The 21165-nt window shown below is 35.9% G+C and overlaps 1 protein-coding gene across 6 annotated transcripts in view; it reads right to left on the bottom strand.

Moving 5' to 3' along the window:
* The window catches only part of LOC106879997 (uncharacterized), a 319599-nt gene that overhangs the window by 130970 nt on the left and 167464 nt on the right, over nt 1–21165 (bottom strand). For 2 of the 6 annotated variants that reach the window (XM_052970415.2, XM_014929781.3), the window contains exon 1: nt 16823–16905. The exons of the other annotated variants lie outside the window; for them this stretch is intronic. The gene's annotated coding sequence lies outside the window, so the exon portion shown is untranslated. Of the gene's footprint in view, nt 1–16822; nt 16906–21165 lie in introns of those variants that run through there. 6 annotated transcript variants of the gene reach the window in all.

The following is a 21165-nucleotide window of genomic DNA, read 5'->3' as shown; positions in this document are numbered from 1 at the left end:
CAGAAACAAAAAGAAAGGAATAAAAAAAAATTAGTTTTCCTTAAGTTACAGCTGGCTTCTTACTACTGTCAGAAATTTCAATGAACTCGGAGACCGACCCAATGGAAAATAATAAACAAAAAACATCACTGTTCACAGACTACAATGTAAATAAATCTAAGAAAATATACAGGGCAGCCTCACAAAACATTACTCACTGGACCCAAAAGTCCCGACTTATCTAAAAGCAGGCTTCTGTTTCCACCTGGAAGATCACAAGAAAAGCCGCATTTTTGATTCCTTAAAAAGTAAACTTTGAAAAGAGAAATTCATTGAAAATGCCATTTCTTTTGGTGGACAGAAACGAGAGAAAAGAAAATGAGTAAAAGCTATCTATCTATAATAAAATCGTTGCTCTAACATTGAGAACAGAATGAAAAATAATAAAATATGGTAGCAGGGAAAACAGTCATTAAATGATGACGACGATGATGATGATGAAATTTTTTTTTTTTTTTTAGGGGTATGGAAAATATGGCTACCCAGGATTCATAGAAATCTCAAACCTACTGTGTAGATATAAATAAAAAAGTGTTAATGTGACAAGTCTTATGTTGTTAGAAGGATTATGGTAGGTAGGAATTGTGGCAGAATAGATTGAGACATCAACAAAGGGAGACACTGGGATCCTCAGTCTGTATTTGCTCGCCTTTCATGTTTGCTTTTTATATCAGCACAAAGACTGCGTTTAGAGAAATATATGAAGTTTTAATGTAACACAAATGGCACGAAGTGAAAGTGGGAGATGAGAGAGAGGGAGAATGGGAGAGCGAGTTGGGGAGAGATTGAGAGAATAAGGGAATAAGGGGATTTGAGAAAGAGAGTAAGAGAAAGTGAGAGAGGCAGTGGGATAGAGAGAAATGGTGTGAGAAAAAGAGAGATACTGATAAAGGGAAAGGGGGAGAGAAAGAGAATGGGAGAGAAAGAGAGTGGTGAAAAGAATGGGAAAGAAAAAGTGAGTAAGAGAGTGAGAGAGCGGACGAGAGTGGGAGAGAGGAAGAGTGTGGGAGAGAGGAAGAGAGTGGGAGAGTGGGAGAGAGGAAGAGAGTGGGAGAGAGGAAGAGAGTGGGAGAGAGAAAGAGAGTGGGAGAGGTGAGAGGAAAAAAATGAAAGGAAAGAGAGAGTATGAGAAAGGGAGAAAGAGAGAGAGAGAGAGAGAGAGAGAGAGAGAGAGAGAGAGAGAGAGAGAGAGAGAGGATCATCAAAAAAAAAAAAAAGGATTGAAATATATAAAGAACGGTAAACAAAAAAAATTAAAACCAACAACACAAAATAAAGTTAGAACAGCAGAAAAAAAAAAACGGAAAGAAAGAAGAAAGATAAAGACAGGGAAGAATAAAAAAAAAAGGAAGAAAAAAAAAACCCAAGAAAAACTGCCAAAAGTATTTTGGTGAAGAAATAAATTTATAGAATTCTTACTTCAAGGTGTGTTTTATGAGAGAAAAATTGCTGATATTTTAAACAGGAATGGCTGTGAGGTTAAGAAGGTTGTTTTGTAATCTCTTGGTTTTGGGTTCCGTCTTACTGCACAGCACCTTGTGGGTAAGTGTTTTCTACTATGGCTGACCAATGCCTTGTGAGTAAATTTGGTAGGAAACTGAGTGGAAGCCTGTTGAGTGTGTATATATGTATGTGTATGCATTTAGGTTAATCTGTCAAATGTTACACTTATTTACATTGCTTTGAATTAATCATGCATTACCTCATACTTTTTAGAATGACATTGTAGAGTAGGTGTGAGTGGCAGGATCTGACCAGTTTGAACTTAAAGCAGGTAGAGTATTTTGGCCAAATATGGCTGGTTTAACCCTTTGTGTGTGTGTGTGTATATGTTTGTGTGTCTGTGTTTGTCACCCCAACATTGCTTGACAACCGATGCTGGTGTGTTTAGGTCCCCGTAACTTAGCGGTTCGGCAAAAGAAACCGATAGAATAAGGCGGCGAGCTGGCAGAATCGTTAGCGCGCCGGGTGAAATGCTTAACAGAATTTCGTCAGCCGTTACGTTCTGAGTTCAAATTCCGCCGAGATCGACTTTGCCTTTTATCCTTTCGAGGTCGATAAATTAAGTACCAGTTTTGCACTGAGGTCGATGTAATCGACCTAATTCCTTTGTCTGTCCTTGTTTGTCGTTTCTATGTTTAGCCCCTTGTGGGCAATAAAGAAATAAGAATAAGTACTAGGCTTACAAAGAATAAGTCCTGGGGTCGATTTGATTCGACTAAAGGCAGTGCTCCAGCATGGCCAGAGTCAAATGACTGAAACAAGTAAAAGAGTAAAGAGTACTCATAGATGAGAGAGAGAAAGGTGAGCAAGAGGTAGACAAGGAAATACAAAAATATGAAATGTTGAAAAGTAGGCCTACATGTAATTTATTGAGAGATGGGACAAGGAAATGAGAGAATTTAACAATTGAGAAAGAGAAAAGAAATTTAAGAGGTTGAAAATACAACACATACAAACACATGCTCACACATACAAACACATGCACACACATACACAAATATTTCTATATGCCAAGAAGAAAGTGAAGAAAATAAGAGGTGAAGAATGGGAATTATATAAAACCGTAAAGTAAGATTTTGAGACCAAGAGATGCTAAAAATTTAGGCAAAAACAATGGCTATAAAGAGAGAAGTCGACAAAAATGTTGGCTTTCCCAATATTCTTCCAAACAAACAATGGAACAATTTCAAACAGAAGTATTGATTTAGATAAGAAACTGGAGCCCATCTATATTTTGGTACCGAACCAAATCATTAACAGTGGCATTGGCAGAGAGTGGAGAGTTTGAATGAAATTCTTAAGAAACTTAATTAAGAGAACTTGCTTTGGCAGCCAGGATATTTTCGGAGTCATTTAGCAAGTTTATTATTTGGGGGTTCAAAATATACACAAGAAATGTGTGCCACAACACAAGTCAGAGTTATCTAAACTTGTTTACATCAATTTGACCCCTGGATTTAGAAAGCATGGATTTTTAGATAAATAAAACTCATTCTTCTATTAAAAGTATGAGAAATTTAATACTTCCATAGAATAGCTCTTTACTCTTTTACTTGTTTCAGTCATTTGACTGTGGCCATGCTGGAGCACCGTCTTTAGTCGAGAAAATTGACCCCAGGACTTATTCTTTGTAAGCCTAGTACTTATTCTATCGGTCTCTTTTGCCGAACCGCTAAGTAACGGGGGATATAAACACACCAGCATCGGTTGTCAAGCGATGTTAGGGGGACAAACACAGACACACAAACATACATATATATATATATATACGACGGGCTTCTTTCAGTTTCCGTCTACCAAATCCACTCACAAGGCTTTGGTCGGCCTGAGGCTATAGTAGAAGACACTTGCCCAAGGTGCCACGCAGTGGGACTGAACCCGGAACCATGTGGTTCGTAAGCAAACTACTTACCACACAGCCACTCCTACGCCTGCAGATTAATTATATATATATTTATAAGAGCAGAGTTGGCTGTGTGGTTAAGAAGTTTGCTTCGTAATTATATGACCTCAGGTTCAATTCTAATGCGTGGCAGCCAAAGCCTTGTGCATGGATTCAGTAGAAAACTAGAAAGTGTGTGTGTCCGTGTGTGTGTCTCCATGTGTTTGTGTGTGTGTGTGTGTCCATGCATGTGTGTCTGTGTGTCCTTGTCTTGAGATCAAGTAATAGTTGTAAAGGAACAGCATCATCATACAACCGATGTTGTTTGTTTCTAGTCTTCCATGGAAAACATGTGTATTACCCTGGGACTAATTACCTTGGCAACAGAAACAGCATCCAGCCGTAGAGAATCTGCCCCAACAAATTCCATCTGATCCATGAACACATGGAAAAGTGGAAAAAGATAGTGGTGACAACAATGACAACTATGATGGGTTCTAATATTAGATTGTGCCAGTGTTGTAGATTGGTAGGCAGAATCGGTAATTGAAGGCGGTGGGCTGGCAGAATCATTAGCACGCCGGGCGAAATGCTTAGCAGTATTTCGTCTGCCGCTACGTTCTGAGTTCAAATTCCGCTGAGGTCGACTTTGCCTTTCATCCTTTTGCGGTCAATTAAATAAGTACCAGTTACTCACTGGAGGTCGATATTATCGACTTAATCCGTTTGTCTATCCTTGTTTTTCCCCTCTATGTTTAGCCCCTTGTGGGCAATAAAGAAATAAGAATCGGTAATTCACATTTGATTCTTAATTGAATGATTTCATTGCATTTCACTTACATCTCACGCTTGTGGTTTGCAGGCCATAGTTAACAGCTTAGAACTGAACAGATTCTGAGTTAAATATGGAGAGTTAAATATTAGAAGTCAAGAAAAATGGTGGTATTTTGTACCAGTAAAATAATTTCTTCAAAGTTTTTAAAAAATCTCTTCTACACAGAACACAGCGTATATTATTACAATACTTTAAATAGTACACACTAGTAAGAAAAAAAACAATAGGATTTTGATCGGTTTAAAATTTCGTAGAAACAATTTAAAAAATTATCCAATGACTTGGCAATTTTTAATGCATTGTTGTAAAACTTATATACTACTGTATTCTTTTATTATCGTAAATTTTAACTTTCATGCATAAATTTCCACTTAGTCCTGAAATCTTACCTAGAATTTTTCTCTTTCTCTCTCTCACCTGCTCTACTACCAAATACACGGAGTGGTTAAGATTCAGTGGTTTATGCAAAGACTAACCATCTGAAAGCAGATTTTACTTTATACTCTCTCTCTCTCTCTCTCTCTCTCTCTCTCTCTTTCTCTCTCTCTCTCTCTCTCTCTCTCTCTCTCTCTCCCTCTCTCTCTTTTCTTATTTGCTCTATTACCTCTCTCAGCACTTTATTAACATAAGTTAAAACCCCTTCAGTCAAATAACCAACAATTTCATTATCTTTCTTAGAAATATAATGATTCAAATTAAAAATTTGAAATCAGTGAATGTATTTCACTAGAATTATTATATAGACGTAGGAGTGGCTGTGTGCTAAGAAGCTTGCTTACCAATCACATGGTTCCGGGTTCAGTCCCACTGCATGGCACCTTGGACAAGTGTCTTCTACTATAGTTCGGGCCGACCAAAGCCTTGTGAGTGGATTTAGTAGACAGAAACTGAAAGAAGCCTGTCGTATATATATAAATATATATATATATATATATATATATATATATATGTGTGTGTGTGTGTGTGTGTGTGTGTGTGTGTGTGTGTGTGTTTATGTCTATGTCTATGTGTTTATGTTTGCCCCCCCTTCCCCAATCATTGCTTGACAAGCGATGCTGGTGTGTTTATGTCCCTGTAACTTAGTGGTTCGGCAAAAGAGACTGATAGAATAAGTACTAGGCTTACAAAGAATAAGTTGACTAAAGGTGGTGCTCCAGCATGGCCACAGTCAAATGACTGAAGCAAGTAAAAGAGAGAATAAAAGAACGTGTTGCAAGCTAGCGGAATTGTCAAATTGCGGGACGAAATGCTTAGCGCCATTTCCTCAAGCTTTACGTTCTGGGTTCAAATTCCACTGAGGTCAACTTTGCTTTTAGTCCTTTAAGGGTTCACAATTAAGTACCAGTCAAGTACCGGGGATCAATGAAATTGATTACGCTTCTGCAGCCTCTGGCATCTCTCTAAATTTCAGGCCTTGTGCCCATAGCAGACAGAATATAAGGTGGGGGGGGAGCAAGAGAGAGTGCATAGGTGTCATTGTTGTCATTGTTGTCATCATCATCATCCTTTAACATCTGCCTTCCACGCTGGCATGGGTTGGACAGTTTGACTGAGGACTGGCAAGACAGGATGCTGCACAAGGTTCCAATCTGATCTGGCAAGGTTTCTACAGCTGGATGCCCTTCCTAACACCAACCACTCCAAGAGTGTAGTTGGTACCTTTTACATTTCACCGGCACAGGAGCCAGTCAGGTGGCACTGACATTGACCACGTTCAAATGGTGCTTTTTACATGCCACAGGCATGGGTTCCAGTCAGGCGGCACTGGCATCAGCCACAACAACAATTACACTTGACTCAACAGGTCTTCAAGTACAGCATGTTGCCTGACAATTGGAGAGTACTATTAAACGGGCCAGTTATGCGATACTGGCATCGGCTGCAGATACGATCTCACTTGGCTAGCCAGATCTTCTGAAGCACAGCATATCTCCAAAGGTCTCGGTCACTTATCATTGCCTCTGTGAGGCCCAACATTCAAAAGTCATGCTTTACAACCTCATTCCAGGTCTTCCTGGGTGTACCTCTTCCACAGGTTCCCTCCACTGTTAGGGTGTGACACTTCACACATCTGTCCTCATCCATACGCAACACATGACCAATACCAGTACTGTCGTGTGTAAACATCACATCAGCATGTCATTATTAGCACCATCTGAGCAGGAAGAGCACCCAGCTACTTCCTCCAATGAACAAATGCTTTGTAGCTCAGCAAATTATGATATGATTGGTTGGACGGTAAAATATTTTACTTGAAAAACAATGGCTCACGACAGGAAGGGCATCCAGCTGGTATCAATAAAGTTTCGTTTAACCCAAGCCAGCATGATAGGCAAGGGTGGACTGTATATGGTAGCAATAATGGTGATAACGATTGTAAGAGTTGACTACTGTTTCACTCCTTCAAGTTTTGTACTAAAAATTTATTAGATAACATACCAATGAAGGAAACATTTCTTCCAAAACTTTTTTTTTGCTGATATGCCAATCTGATGAATGCTTGTTTGGTGAAAGACTCAAAGTAATGAAACAGTCATCAACTTCAACAATAATACATATACCCTACTTACTTGTATTGAGCACTCTATGGTTTGTTCATAACACTACTTGCAAACATACACAAACATCCAAACATTAGCGCGTGTGCATGTGTGTGTGTAAGCATAGTGACTTGCAACTAACTCAAAGAAAGAGGTTCTGTTTTACAAGGTTCATCTGTTTTACAAGAGTTCATCTGTTCTGTAGTTGTTATGTATTTGACTGTGTTTGAGGTACTTGCTGTTTTGTGTTTATGTTTGTATTAGTGTATGGCTTGATCTGTTAGTTTGTAAGAAAAGCTATTGTTGATTAGGTGTATAAGGGCGTGGTAGTTCGCTTGAAGCATTGTAATACTGAAGAAAGTAAAAAAGAGAGAAAATAGAAAGTTTCTGACAATGCAGTGAGTGAGTTTAATATATAACCTATATATTTCAGGCTCAAAGGTCCATTTTCAGAAAAAAAAAAGAAAAAGAAAAACAACCTGAGAATGTAGGTCCCATTAACCCATTCAAATTCCCTAATGTTAGGGATAACATTAGGGAATTTGAATGAGTTAACAGAACCTATGCAACTGGACTTTTCTAAGACTGTTCTTTTCTTCTGAAAATGGGACTTTGCACATAAAGAATAACACTGCAAGAACTTATCCAAAGTGAGGCAATTTGAGAATGGTGTGGAATGAACGATGTGATCACAGAAAACCAAAGGAAAAAGTTCCATGGAACCAGATATGTCACAAAGTTCACAGACAACAGGTGGATGTATGCTGTTGCTGAGTGGAATCCAAGTGATCGGAAAAGGCTGCTTGGAAGGCATCCATAATGATGGACGATGATTTAGTTAAATGATATAGGCCAAGATGGGAAAGACAGATGTAATCAAAGAAGAACTGGAAGTATACTGTGGCCAGTGTAACAACATACAATAGTTTGGTTGATACAGGTGATATAAGCAAAAGGTGGAGGCGCAATGGCCCAGTGGTTAGGGCAGTGGACTTGCGGTCATAGGGTCGCCGTTTCAATTCCCAGACTGGGCGTTGTGAGTGTTTATTGAGTGAAAACACCTAAAGCTCCACGTGGCTCCAGCAGGGGATGGTGGAGAACCCTGTTGTACTCTTCCACCACAAATTTCTCTCACTCTTACTTCCTGTTTCTATTTCAAAGGGCCAGCATTGTCACACTGTGTCACGCTGAATATCCCCGAGAACTACGTTAAGGGTACACGTGTCTGTGGAGTGCTCAGCCACTTGCACGTTAATTTCACAAGCAGGCTGTTCTGTTGATCAGATCAACTGGAACCCTCGACGTCGTAAGCGACGGAGTGCCAACAAGCAAAAGCATTTATGTGTGCCTTTAATGTAAACAGACATGCTGTATCTATATTTTCGATTTTAATATTTAGGGGTAAAAATGGAATATTGCATTGTTAACGGTTTTATTTGTACTGGTCTGGATATTGAATTTTAGTTCAGATTAGTTAAATAAATACCTGACTGATGATGTAATAAATCTAATGCTCATTATTCAAATTTCAGCAATTACATTGGCTCTGCTAATAACAATAACATAGCAACACACACCAACATCACTCCATCTTGAAGATGAGACTATGAAGGTCTAGGAACATTGAAGATAGATTTAAGAACTTTATTGTTCCAAATAAACTGAAATGAATTCATGCGAAAATATGAATAAAGAAAGATAGAAAGAATGAAATCTTGGTATAAAAGACAATAAATAGACCACTGTTGCATTTCCAATATATAAGTATGTATCTTTTGGCAATATATACCAGTAATGGTACATTTAAAATTAAGCCTGTTGTGATATTTGTTCTGTGCTAAGTCACAGATACTCCCTTGCTGTTCTCACTATCAGAAATGTAATTTACTAACGACTGGGCTCCTTGGGAACTGTAACTAGCAATGCTATTATTCTTAATATATATATATATATATATATATATATATATATATATATATATATATATATACATATATACACATACATATATGTATATATACATGCATATATATATATATATATATATATATATATATATATATATATATATATATATATACATACACGCACATACACATATATGTATTGGAAAACAGATTATAGCAGCGACTCCATCTAAGAATATCTGAAGAAGGAATTGTATTCTGAAATATCATCAGAATATGGATAACTAAATTACAACAGGTAGATAGTCCATTTTTTGTATTATAGTGCATTGTTGTACCATTCAAAACTTTTTATTCTTTACATGCATATATATATATATATATATATATATATATATATATATATATATATATATATATACATATATACACACACACACATATATATGTATATATACATGCATGCATATATATATATATATATATATATATATATATATATATATATATATATATATATATATATACATACACACACATGCATGTGTGTGTGTGTGTACACATAAAATATATACACATACACATGCATATATGACTATTTCTTAAGTCACTAAATCATTTCCATCAAGCGACCCAGGGTGACGAAAGACAAAGTCAATTTCAGGAGATTTTGAACCTCAGAAGCTAAGAGAGACAAACAGATAAAAACTCAATGCCGCAATACAGTTAAGCCAGATTTAAATCCACTGCTACAACTCTTTTCATTTTTGCCAATTCACCATCCTACCTAACCTTAAAAACAATTATCACTTAGTGTTTAGAAAGACAAAAAAAACCAAAAAAAAACAAAAAAAAAGAGAGAGAGATACAAAAGAACCAGAAGATGAGAGACAAAAAAATAACAATAACAACAACAATAGTAGCAACAGAAAACAAAAAGCTAGAAGAGTTTTCAAGTGGATTACTATAAATTTGTAATCGCAGACAACTATAAACTGATTTGAAGTGTGAAGCAGCTGGATAGATCAACCCAGGTTTGCTGCAATAGACAACCAACAGTAATAGAGTATTTTACATGGTATGGCTTTCATAAAAGGATTATTCCTACAGCTAGGAAGATTAAAGCATTAATTCTGGTAATTTTAGAATTAATCCAATAATTCAACCAGAGTAGATATAGTCTTAACAGGGGTTGTGTGTGTGTGTGTGTGGGTGTGGGGGTGTGCGAGGGGGGGGGATTAAGGATAATGGTGATGAAGAAGAGGAATGAGTAGAATAATACATACATACATACATACATATATATATATGTGTGTGTATATGCCTTACTATTCAACAAAAATAACTGAAGAACAAAGAGAGAGAGGGGGGAGGAGGAGGGGGCTGATGACAATTATATTATTCCACTATCAAAACTATGTAAAATTTAAGAACTGCAGTATGGTGCTTTTAGAGCAACCAACCAGTTGACAAGATCAATTCCAAGCCAAACCAAACAATATACAATGAGCATATTTATTTATTTATGACTACCTGTCTGCTTTTAAGATGGGCTATAGATGGAGTTGCGCTGATTAAAATATTTCAGGCCAGCGCAAGGTGTGTGTGTGTGTGTGTGTGTGTGTGAGAGAGAGAGAGAGAGAGAGAGTAAACAGTTACAACTCTCAATTTTTGTTGCCATTCTAACAACCAAATAGGATAATGCTTGTTGTGTGTGTACAGTTGAGAAATCAGCCAATCAACTTGAACATATCTAAATAGTTACAACTACAAAAAAAAAAAAAAAACACAAGAAGAAAAAGGTATAAAAAAATTTTTTTTTAAACCACTAAGGAAAATACTGTTCTCACACATACATATAGACAAAGCTTACAACACCATAGAATAGTAAGTTACAAAAACAAAAAAAAATGTTTTGAAAGAATAAGATGAAAATAGAAGGGGTGATAGCAGGTGAGAAAATAAATCTCAAAATAAACACATGAAATGCATCAACCATTGTCATTATTGTAAGTGGTATAATAGAGGCAGTAAGCTGGCAGAATTGTTAGCATGCTGGACGAAAATGCTTAGTGGCATTTTTCCCGGCTTTACATTCTGAGTTCAAATTCCACCAGGGGCGATTTTTACCTTTCATATATTTTCAGGATTTGATAAAATAAGTATGAGTTGCACAATGGTGTTAATGTCATCAACTAGCTCTCTCCCACAAAATTTCAGGCCTGGGTCCAGTAGTAGAAGGAATTTATTAAGGGTAGAATAGAATAGTGGAGGAGAGAATCGGTGCAGTGATAGACAAAATGTATTATGTTATTTGGGAGCAATTACATCCCATTATGTTCTGAGTTCAAATCTCTCCAGAGCTGACTTCAACCTTTAATCATTCAAAGGTTGAGAGGATCAGCTTAACAGATTACACCTCTGTCCATGATCTATGGCATCGAGCCTATGTTGGATATCATTATTAATCCAGATAGAGAAATGGTAGTAACAGTTTAGTAACACAGACAAGTTACCTATTCATATTTAGTTCAACCCTTTACATTCTGAGTTCAAATCCCACTGGAGATGATTTTGCAGTTACCTTCACTGCACCAAGATTGATAAAATAAGTACCACATGCAGTGCTGGATCAACCATTAAGCAAAATAAGCACATGTTTAGGGCAGCAAAGGAAAGAAGGGGGGCACCACAGAAATGGTAAATGGTTTACAGCACAAAAGAAATCACTTTAAATTTGCTAAAATAATATTCGGGATGCCTTTATCTCTACTAAGTATAGGTGCAGATGTGTTACCTAAGATTAATTTTGAGGATCTGATCAAAGACTTTGCAATTCAAAAAAGTAGGAGGAAACTTTTCAAATATAGATAAAGTGGAAATATACAAAAATAAACATTATTTTCCCTCTTACTGTTTTGTTTTGTTTTGAAAAATACGAATTTATTTTATGGTTTGTTATTGTTTATATTTTGAATTACATAATCTTTTATGGGGGCACCAGAATCTTTTATGTGCTTAGGGCCTCAATCCGGCCCTGACCACATGCAGGGCTGTCTTAGTAGCATTATAGGCCCTCAGGTAAATCAATGCACTGAGCCCTATGGTTAGTCCACATTGCTCCATAAGGAGCATAGGGCCAGTTTCCTGGTTACTCTGGCATATATCTGCCTCCCTGGACGGGATACCAGTCTGTCGCAGGATTACTCATTCGCAGGAATCGAAACCACAATCTTAGGATCATGAGTCCAACACCCTAACCACTAAGCCAGGGGCCCTATACTATTTATTTATTGACAGTAAGCCACAAACATGCATAGATCAGAAGTGGGCCCCTGGACCTGTAAGGTGACTACCCAGTGTGCCCATACATTAAGACAGCACAGACCACATGTGTCCACATTGACTAAATCAACTGGTTCTCTTCTATAAATTCCTAATTATGTACCAATATTAAAAATAATCATCATAATTATTATTAGTATCGGTTATTAGTGTTAGTCTATCGAGACTAGAGGACGATGGAAGCAGTAGAGCGGCAGATTAAAAATCTTAGTTGTTTCCCCTTTACATTTTGAGTTCAAATCCCACCGGGGGAGTGAGCTTGACTTTCATCTCCCTGGAGTTGATAAAATACCATATAAGTACAGGTGTTGATTTAATCAACTTAGCTTCCTCCACTCATAATTACTGGCCATGAGCTTAAACTAGAAACTGTTGTTGTTGTCATAATAATAATAATAATAATAATAATAATAATAATAATAATAATAATAATAATGGTTTCAAATTTTGCTACAAGGGCAGCAATTTTGGGGGTGGGGATGAGTCGATTACATCGACCCCCAGTGTTCAACTGGTACTTATTTTATCTACCTCAAAATGATGGAAGGTAAAGTTGACCTCGGCGGAATTTGAACTCAGAACATAGCGACAGGCGAAATACCACTAAGTACTTCGTCCAGCATGCTAACGATTCTGCCAGCTCACCACCTTAATAATAATAATAATAATAATAATAATAATAATAATAATAATAATAATAATAATAATAATAATAATAATCCTTTCTACTATAGGCACAAGGCCTGAAATTTTGGAGGAGGGGACTAGTCGATTACATGGACCCCAGTGTTTCACTGGTACTTAATTTATCAAATCTGACGGAATGAAAGGCAAAGTCGACCTCAGCGGAATTTGAACTCAGAACATAGCAATGGGCAAAATTCAGCTAAGCATTTTGTCCAGCGTGCTAGCGATTCTGCCAGCTCACCACCTTAACGATGATGATGATAATAATAATAATAATAATAATAATAATAATAATAATAATAATAATAATAATAATAATAATAATCCTTTCTATTTAAGGCACAAGGCCTGAAATTTAGTGGGAAGAGACAAGGCAATTACATCAACCCCAGTACATGACTGGTACTTCATTTACCGACCCTGAAAGGGTGAAAGGCAAAGTCGACCCCGGTGGAATTTGAACTCAGAATGTGAAGACAGACAAAATGTTGCTAAGTATTTTGTCCGGCACAGTAACAATTCTGCCAGCTCACCGCCTTTGTAGTAGTAGTAGTAGTAGTAGTAGTAGTAGTAGTAGTAGTAGCAGCAGCAGTAGTAATCATTATTGTCATAGTAGTGAGGACCAAGATTTTCGTATTCATGCAACACTCCTGGATGAGAAAAACATTGTAAGAATTCCGACAAAACTTCCTTTCAATAGCAAAATAGCAAATAAGGTGGAGGCGGCGAACTGGCAGAATCGTTACCATCCCAGGAAAATGCTTAGCAGCATTTTGTCCATACTTACATTCTGAGTTCAAATTCCACCAAGACCAACTTTGCCTTTCATCCTTTTGAGGTCAATAAAGTTAAGTACCAGTCAAGGATTAGGAATCAAAGTAATTGACTACCCCGAGCCCCAGAACTTCAGGCTTAGAGCCTATAGTAGAAAGATTATTACTATTATTATTATTATTATTATTATTATTATTATATTATTATTTATTACCATCATCATCATTATTATTATCTGTCTTTACGTTGTGAGTTCAAATTCCGCCAAGGTAAACTTTGCCTTTCATCCATTCAGGGTTGATGAAATAAGTACCAGTTACACACTGGGGGAGTCGATGAAATTGACATATCCCCACAAAATTTCAGGCTTTGTGCATACAGTAGAAAGATCATCATCACCATCATCATCGTCATCGTCATCGTGCTGAAGAGTGAGTTTTTGGTATTCATGCTAGTCCCCTGGATGACCGAAACAGTGTAAGAATTCCAACGAAATTTCCTTTCAATAACAATTAAAGTGTATAAGTTATAGAAAAATAAAATTAATTTCAATCAGACGTTCATAAGAAAGGCTGTTTTTCTATTTGCTGCCTGTCAGAATATTTAGAAGATATTATGTCATATTTGATGGCTTATAAGGCACGCTATCATCCCAAAAAATATCTGTAAAAAAAAAAAAAAAACACCCTGGGTCCTTATATACAACATTGCTTTAAATATTACATACTTTAATGCTACAAAAACTTTTTTTTTATCCTGAATATGCACAGTACTGCTGAAATTGGATGTGTGTCTTTTATGTCATCAAATATAGTAAAGAAGAATAAAAATTCTTTAACTAATTGAAAGTACTAGGAATTGAAATACCTAAATAAAAGGAGAAAGAAGATTGGTAATAAAATGAGAGAGGGGGTAGAAAGAGAGAGAGAGAGATTGAGAGAGAGAGAGACTTTTAAACAAATGATAAAGCTCACTTTACTACGAGAAAATGAAAACCAAAGTCCAAAAAAAACTAGCACTGGCCCACCTGCATCTGCAAAAGAAGGACCCTGTCTAAAATATCAACCACCTCCTGCCCCAAATCTCTCCACAGCATAAACATGTGTTAATTATAATAAAAACGACTTTCAAAGATCATACGTATGGTTGTCAGAAAGACTCGTTTTATATCTGTGCCAAAGTACAAGTGAGTGTGGTGCGCACATGACTGCATGTGCATACAGGTATGAAGACTCGTGCTATGTAAAAGACTGTACATTTTAGAAGTGGTTTAGTTCGAGACAATACAAGTTAGCATCAATGTCATTCTAAAAATGAAATCTATATACATATATAAAGACAATATGCATAGATACATATTTTTAGTAGTTCGTTAAAATTATAGGATCTCGTTCTGCTTCTATGACGTTCAAGAAAATAAGATCATTTAAAGGGAGTTTTTCGGAAGTTATAGGAGACTAGTGACTATAAATGTGTGAGTACTGGTGTCCTAAAACATGTTAATCAGGCCAATCAAATTTGTCAATATGACCTCTGGGGTAACAACATGCCTCATCGAAAATATCTCTCTGATAAAAAGAAAAAATAAATCTTTCTTTCTCTCTCTCTCACTCCACACACACATGCGTGTGCACACACACAAGCAGAAGTAAATTCTGAAGTAAACTTTAGAATTTGCCGCCATCACCAAATGTTCTCCCCGCCCACACACCATCAACTATAGGGAGTGGGGGGAGCAAGAGAGAAGAAATAATAGCCAAAGGAACAATGAAGTACCACTACTACATTTGGTTTTGAAAACTACCTAAGTTTTTAATAACAGAATGGGAACGCAGACGGAATATTGAAATAAAAATACATTTTAAAAAAAACCCTTGTCATAGAAGATATTTGTAATAAAATAATTAACTTCTATGTTTCAATCAATTTTGAAAATAATCAGGAATTTTGGGAGATTTGGCAAAATAACTAACTTTTACGTTGATCAGTCTATTCATACAGTGCTTTGGAGATTTTTTTTTTTTTTTTTACAAAAGTTGTTACATAAAATTAAAATGGAAGATTTTAATGCAAACATTCTAAAACATTTCTTTCTTTTCTTTTTTTCTTTTTTTTTTTTGGTTCATAAGAACTTGGTGGGTTGATATCAAAAGTATTAGGAATAACATTTGAATTCAATTAGATTCTGGTTTGGGGGGGGGGGGGGGGGTTGTTTCTTATATTTGAACGATTTACGGGTGAGTTTTAAACTAAAGGACTGAAAAACTTGAAAAAATCTAAAGAAACTGAAGAACTTAACGTGTTGGCACCACCTAGATTCCGATCCTAACAATGAAGCACAAAAAATTTCCAAAGTATTAAATCGAAAGAAATAGAAAAACAACAATGATGATGATGATGATGATGATGATGGCAAAGACTTTTTACAAATGGAAATATTTTCCATTATTTTCAAAGATATTTTTCCTTTCAGGCTTAGTCTTAAACAAATAAATTAACACTCCCCAGAATGTTCTTACTTGGAATTATTTTTTTAAAGAATGAAAAAGAAAATCTGGAACAACAACAACAACAACACACACACACACACACACACACACACACACACACACACACACTATACTATACTATAAAAGTACTATAAAGAAATTCATGAAATTAAAAACATATTTGGAATGTTTGGCTGGAGATGGATGCAATTCTGAGTAGCAATATCATTAATAATAATATATATGTGAAAAAGTTTTGGAATATATGTAAAAGGATTTTTGAAAATTACAGTAGTAAAGAGGAAGAAATTAACTTCCAAAATAAATGATAAATATTTTTTAAATTAATTAAGAGCTTTTAAAAACTTTCAATAAAATTCCCTTATGTAAAAGTTACCAACACATTATATTTAACGTATTTCAATGTATACATGGGAAAATGTAAGTGGCGTATACATGCATGTGTATATTTCTGCATGTAATTATGTATATAGGTATGTGTATGAATGTGTATGTGTGTGTACATGTAGAACTATAATGGGAGGAAGGTGAAAAAACACCTATCTTATGATTATCAGTTTTAACAAAGATTTTCTCGTTATCGAAACAAAAATGAAAACACCCACAAAAAAAATAAGCAATCGACCGAAAACTTGGTGTAAAAAATACCACCTTTTCTACAGGTAAGTACCATACACACATTAGAAAAAAAGGGGAAAAAAAAGAAACAAAAGAGAAAGAAATACTTGAATATGTGAAAGTAAATCAAAAGACAATAATTGACATAGAATTAAAAGAAAGAATTATAAAATCAGACCCACCATGATGTAAAGTTCGAGGTATCCATATAAGCAGAGAAAATAAAGAAGTGAGCTCTTCTCAACAAATGCTATATTCCTTGTTTATAGTCACCACTACCACCACCACCGCCACCACACCACCACCACCACCACTGACAATACCATCATCACTACCACTACTACTGCAGTCACTGCCACTGCTGCTACTTCAGTTACAACTACTACAACCACTGCTGCTGCTGTGGTTACTACTACAACTACTACTACTACTTCTACAACTACTGTTACAATCATTAACCACTTCTGAAACTTTTTTTTTTCTTTTTCCTTTTTTTTTTTATCAGCCACAGCTGCCCAAGTAAAAATATTTTGATGAAGCTTCTAACATGGCTTAGTGAGGACACACCTGAGCAGGTAAATTATTACCCTCTTGTGGGAGAAGACAGGATAGCTAGCTAGCAAAGCTTAGCTTGGATGGGAGTGAGTCCGGGGCCTTTTATATATACTCACCTGTATACATTTTGAGATGTCTGGTGTAGAAAACAGAGGGAGGCCATCTTAAAAGTCTTTAGCATACCTTTACCATGCTCCTTGAGTCACCAGAACTTTCTCACTTCCTGTTTGTTCTCGGGGGGGGGGGGGGGGGTAAAATGTCTGCTGCACTCCTATTTATCTTACCTTTTGTTTTCGCATTTATCACCTGCCACTAACATTGTTAAGATATAAAGTGTTAGGGCACACAAACACACACACACACACACATATGCACAAACAAACAAGCAAACTAACATTTTTTTCTTTTCTTTAAATATTTATTTTTAATTTATTTATATATTGTTCCATACCAATTTCTCTACGTTACCTATCAACAGAGCTGATTTCTACAAATTTTGGTCACATATTCACACACACACATGCTTGTATGATATATATATAGAGATAGACAGACAGACAGACAGATAGATAGATAGATAGACAGATATACACACATGTATACATATACTGTTTTACTTGTTTCAGTCATTTGACTGCAGCCATGCTGGAGCACCGCCTTTAGTCAAGAAAATCGACCCCAGGACTTATTCTTTGTAAGCCTAGTACTTATTCTATCGGTCTCTTTTTGCCGAACCGCTAAGTTACGGGGACGTAAACACACTAGAATCAGTTGTCAAGCAATGGTGGAGAACAAACACAGACACACAAACACACATACACACACATATATATATATATATATATATATATATATATATATATATACATATATACGATGGGCTTCTTTAAGTTTCCGTCTACCAAATCCACTCACAAGGCTTTGGTCGGCCCGAGGTTATAGTAGAAGACACTTGCCCAAGGTGTCACGAAGTGGGACTGAACTCGGAACCATGTGGCTGGTAAGCAAGCTAATATTTGTATACATATAGACACACACACACACACATATATAAATATATATATATATATATATATATATAGATATATATATATATACACACACACACACACTCATATATATCTGTATATATACGTGTGTGTGTAAGGATGTATGTATGCACAGACGTATTCTTACATATATATTGAGTGTATATAGTATATACATACACACACATATACATAGTATATTGTATGAGGTTGTGTGTATATGTGCACACAGACATGTGTGTGCATGCATGTGAATCTCTCCATCGTTACTCTGAGTATTTTGCATCTGTACACTCATTTAACTTTCAGGTGACCAAGAAATAAATGAACATACAAAAGACTTGGCAGAAACTCCTCACCTTTATACAAATAAATATACTCTACTACATTTATGTTCTTCCCTATTTGTACAACCAAACATGCATACATATATAAAGAGGTGCCGAAGAATTCCTGGCTTTAAGGCTATCACGAAAGGCCCTGGATGGAGGCCCAACCTTCTGGGTTCTTGTAGAGGGTTTAGAAAAACTGAAGGACTGCTACAATAAGTGTGAATCTGAGAGGAGGAATATGTTGGATGAAATCATAATTAACTGATCCTTCAGTATTTTATTTTATCCAAAGCTAGGCACTTTTCAACACCCCTTCATGGACTGTTGAAGACCATTTTCCTACTTCTTCCTTTAGTTTGGAACTTTCCTAGAACTGCAGAACATATTGGAACGTATGGGAAATATAGACATGACATTATTGTTTTGTTCAACTATCTCATGCAAAGATATGCAGGATATATGCATTCATGCATGTGCACACACACACACACACACACACACACACACACACACACACACACACACACATATATATAGTAAATCCAAAAATAACGAAGAACAAACGCAAAAAAATCAACAACGCGAGGACGTGGTACATGTAAAGTATTAGCAGACGCTCAGGGAAGGAAAGAAAGGTGGTTTACATCATCACCATCATCATCAACAGTATCATCACTTTACATCCACTTTCCATGCTGGCATGGGTTGGGTGTCAGCATGTCTTCAGGGTACTGCTCACCCAGGCAAGTCAGAAGACCCCATCTCATTCGCAATTGACGTCCTTCCCAATACCAAGTACTTTACACAACATACTGGATACTTTATTTTTTAATTTTTTTTGTGCCACCAACACCAAAGAGGTGTCATGTCATTGACAATACTAAAAGATTTTCATGACTTTACACTTTACAGTGAGTACAAGATGCATTTTTCATGGCACTAGCCCTAGAGGGGTAGCTTTGTCCTCAACATGACGAAAAGGTGCTCATACACAACTTTCTCTCTCTCACCTCCCCACTTTCTCTGCCCTTCTTGTTGCCAACCTTCACTTGATTCTAAGCAAGGTAGTATTTCTCCCCAAGATCAGACATGCTTGCATGCAAAATTAGAAAAGAACAATGGCACTTATATCAATCAACATTATGACAAGAAAACATGCACACACACAAACACACACACACACGACCAGGCAGCTTCCTTTGGTTTATATCTAAAAAAAAAATCCACACACAAGGTTTTGGCCAACTTGGGGTAACGGTAGAAGACACTTGCCCGAGGTACCAAGCAGTGGGATTGACCCTGGAACCGAGTGGTAGAGAAGTGAGCTTCTTAATATTACAGCCACATCTACACTTATATATATATATATATATATATATATATATATATATATATATATATATATATATATATAGATAGATAGATAGATAGATAGATAGATATAAGGCAGAGAATTGCCAATTAGTTAATAAAATTAATAATTAACAATTTTGCCAAGTAGTTCAGTATGCAAAAAAACCTTTATCGGTAAACCATTTATAATTATAAACATATAGGGATCAGTATGGTGAGGCAACTCATGCTGATCCCTATATGTTTATAATTATATATATATATATATATAAATGAGGATAAGATCAATATTTAAATATCGATTTTATCAAGTGGCCAGCATGGGAATAAAAACCATCAAAGGTAATAATTAATTAAAATTATAATTTAGGGTATCTAAGAGATACCACCACGCTGGAAATAGCAGTCAAAACCTGACTCTAAAGCCACATTAAATGTTCATACATGAATATTTAATGTGGTTTTGACTGCTATTTCCAGCGTGGTGGTTTCTCTTAGATACCCTAAATTATAATTTTAATATATATATATATATATATATATATATATATATATATATATGTAGAAGGTTGAAAAGGAACACACGAGTTGATATATATATATATATATATATGGAAAAAAGTCAAGGTAGAAAATGCTAAAATAATTTTATAAAAAACATTTCAGTACCAGTTTCGGTCATTGAGACTTTTTCAACTGTAAGTATGGAATACAATTAAATTTTGGAAAAATTAGAAGAAAAGTTTTTTAAAAGAATATTTGCATAGTATTCAAATACAAGGGGCATTCTGTCTACAGGCAGAAACAAGGAAAATGACCCTTGTATTTGAATACTATGCAAATATTCTTTTAAAAAACTTTTCTTTTAATTTTTCCAAAATTTAATTGTTTTCCATGCTTACAGTTGCCACTCACAAGGCTTTGGTCGGCCCGAGGCTATAGTAGAAGACACTTGCCCAAGGTGCCATGCAGTGGAACTGAACCCAGAACCATGTGACTGGTAAGCAAGCTACATACCAAACAGCCACTCCTGCGCCTATGTAGATATTTATATATTGATAATTCCAACTTACATAGAACACAAACAACAGAGAAAATTAAATATACACGTGTGTGTGTATATATATATACACACACGTGTACAGTGAGTGTAATGTATACACATATCTATACTTATATAAATGCACACACATATATGTTATTGTCTATGTTATCGCTTATGTTATGTTATCATCTATTTTTCCGCATGTTGTGTTT

This window comes from Octopus bimaculoides, chromosome 9 (assembly GCF_046866305.1).
Source record: "Octopus bimaculoides isolate indiv1 chromosome 9, ASM4686630v1, whole genome shotgun sequence".
Classification (NCBI taxonomy): domain Eukaryota; kingdom Metazoa; phylum Mollusca; class Cephalopoda; order Octopoda; family Octopodidae; genus Octopus; species Octopus bimaculoides.
The sequence above is the reverse complement of the archived record's forward strand: the minus strand, read 5'-3'. Positions and strand labels throughout refer to the sequence as shown.